The sequence below is a fragment of the Chiloscyllium plagiosum genome, unplaced genomic scaffold, assembly GCF_037043375.1.
Source record: "Chiloscyllium plagiosum isolate Xiang-an unplaced genomic scaffold, Cpla_swu_hap1 HiC_scaffold_27, whole genome shotgun sequence".
NCBI lineage: Eukaryota > Metazoa > Chordata > Chondrichthyes > Orectolobiformes > Hemiscylliidae > Chiloscyllium > Chiloscyllium plagiosum.
In genome coordinates this window covers 45,910,890-45,913,440 of record NW_028270165.1, presented here as the reverse complement: position 1 = coordinate 45,913,440, position 2,551 = coordinate 45,910,890, and the positions used below count along the sequence as shown (strand labels likewise).

The following is a 2,551-nucleotide window of genomic DNA, read 5'->3' as shown; positions in this document are numbered from 1 at the left end:
TCAAAGATCACCTGGGGGTGAAGCTGTTATAAAGCTATCACCCAGGATACTGCACTACCTGGGCAATGGGTTCTGAAGTAGGTGCACACAGGACTGGAATGGTTAACTCTGTTTCTCTGTCCACATCTCCTGTCAGACTTGCTGACTTCCTCCAGCACTTTCTGACTTGATTTGGATATGAGTATAAGAGGTACAGTTAGTAACTTTGCAGATGACACCAAAATTGGAGGTGTAGTGGACAGTGAAGAAGGTTACCTCAGATTACAACAGGATCTTGACCAGATGGGCCAATGGGCTGAGAAATGGCAGATGGAGTTTAATTCGGATAAATGCAAGGTTCTGGATTTTGGGAAAGCAAATCTTAGCAAGACTTATACACTTAATAGTAAGGTCCAAGGGAGTGTTGATGAACAAAGAGACCTTGGAATGCAGGTTCATAACTCCTTGAAAGTGGAGTCGCAGGTAGATAGGATAGTGAAGAAGGTGCTTGGTATGCTTTCCTTTATTGGTCAGAGTATTGAGTACAGGAGTTGGGAGGTCATGTTGCGGCTGTACATGACATCGTTAGGCCACTGTTGGAATATTGCGTGCAATTCTAGTCTCCTTCATATTGGAAAGATGTTGTGAAACTTGAAAGGGTTCAGAAAAGATTTACAAGGATGTTGCCAGGATTGGAGGATTTGAGTGACAGGAAGAAGCTGAACAGTCTGGGGCTGTTTTCCCTGGAGTGACGGAGATTGAGGGGTGACCTTACAGAGGTTTACAAAATCATTAGGGGCATGGAAAGGATAAATAGACAAAGTCTTTTCCCTGGGGTGGGGGAGTCCAGAACTAGAGGGCATAGGTTTAGGGTGAGAGGGGAAAGATATGAAAGAGACCTAAGGGGCAACATTTGCACGCACAGAGTGGTACAGGAAGTGGTGGAGGCTGGTACAATTGCAGCATTTAAAAGACATTTGGATGGGTATATGAATAGGAAGGGTTTGGAGGGATATGGGCCGGGCGCTGGCGGGTGGGACTGGATTGGGTTGGGATATCTGGTCGGTATGGACGGGTTGGACCGAAGGCTCTGTATCCAGACTGTACATCTCTATGATTCTTGTCTCAGGTATTCAGCATCTGCATGAATCATCCTCAGGCCCCGCCCCGTGACGTCACACATCCCTCTGCGCATGCGTCCACATTCCCGGCCAAGATGGCGGCTGTTCACCTCGGAACTGCAAACCATTTACCCACAAGTTATTTTTCAAGGTGCTCGCTTCTCGCTGGAAGGGTTTATTCTCGGTCTGAATCCCTCTGTCCAGCTCCTGCAGCCTTACCGTCTGGGAAAGCGCGTCTGTTCCCATTTCCCACGGAGACAAACCCGGCACTGCGGCTGCACCGCCCTCGCCTGTAGTGAGTATAGAGGGTATTCACCACCGCGGAGAATGCTGGGTAGGTACTCCGCCATTGAGGTGATTATCACAGAAGGTTAATTCTGTTCATTAATAATTTTCTCTTTCCTGTATTCCAATCTTCTGCTATCCAAATAATCTTTGGAAGAACAACATTGGCGGTTAGAAAAATATCTTAAACTTGGATGCATCTAACAAATATCTCAAGTCATCTCTGCAACATAACCTTGTCATTAAAATACTCGCTCTCTCAAATCATTTTGTAAATTCCTGTCCTGAACTGATGGTGGTAGATTTTGGAAACTCCTTTAACAGGTGGATGTTTAACACTCAAGCCAAGAGATACATTTGTTTATTTTGAATGTCTCTCAACAGGTTTCTTTTGTCATCTCATTTTACAAAATAGTGGAAGGACTGAAAACTGAAGTGTTTCTCTGATGCCAGTTCTGTGCTAACTTCTCAGCTTCAAGCTCCAGCCAGAGAGTTTACATTGAAGTACAATGACACTGATTCAGAGGTGAATATTTTTGAGCATTCATCTATCATTCAGTAGTTAACGTGCTTTGCTGAGATTCATTGGTTAGGCCCTGGTGTGATCTCTTTACTGTGGATCTGAATCCCTGTCCTCCATGACAATCTCTTTGCCAATGTCCAACCTGCGCTACCTTTAATAATGAGTATTTTAACTCTCTGTGACAGTTTACTGTTATTTCTTCCAGTTATGGTCAAATGAGAGCTTCATCACTGCAGATCCCTGAGGTATGTACTGTTAAGTTATTCCACTCGTATGTGTGGCCTCCCTCATAAACATCACTCAGACCCTGCTATGCTCCGTATTGCTTTCATTCTTCATGCTCCCTCTTACACACACTATTCCCTTCCCTGCTCGTACACACCCGTGCTTACCCTCCCATCGCCTTCCCCCTCCCGTCGCCTTCCCCTCCCGTCTCTTCTCCCCCCCCCGTCATTCTTCTCCTCCCCCCATCACCCTTCTCCTCCCCCCCACCCTTCGCCTCCCACTCCGTCACCCTTCTCCTCCCCCTTCGTCACCCTTCTCCCCCCCGTCACTCTTCTCCTCCCCACCTGTCACCCTTCTCCTCCCCCCCGTCACTCTTCTCCTCCCCACCTGTCACCCATCTCCTCCCCACCTGTCACGC

At 47.1% G+C, this 2,551-nt stretch overlaps 1 long non-coding RNA gene across 2 annotated transcripts; it reads left to right on the top strand.

Annotated features, from left to right (window-relative positions):
- The first annotated feature begins 1,204 nt into the window (after positions 1-1,204).
- Positions 1,205-2,158, top strand: LOC148143872 (uncharacterized). 2 transcript variants are annotated; one of them, XR_015751751.1, is made up of 3 exons: positions 1,205-1,251; positions 1,770-1,911; positions 2,114-2,158. It is a non-coding gene; the product is annotated as an uncharacterized LOC148143872 (long non-coding RNA). The 2 variants fall into 2 exon arrangements; XR_015751750.1 differs by lacking the exon at positions 1,205-1,251 and adding an exon at positions 1,276-1,395.
- Positions 2,159-2,551: the final 393 nt, after the last annotated feature.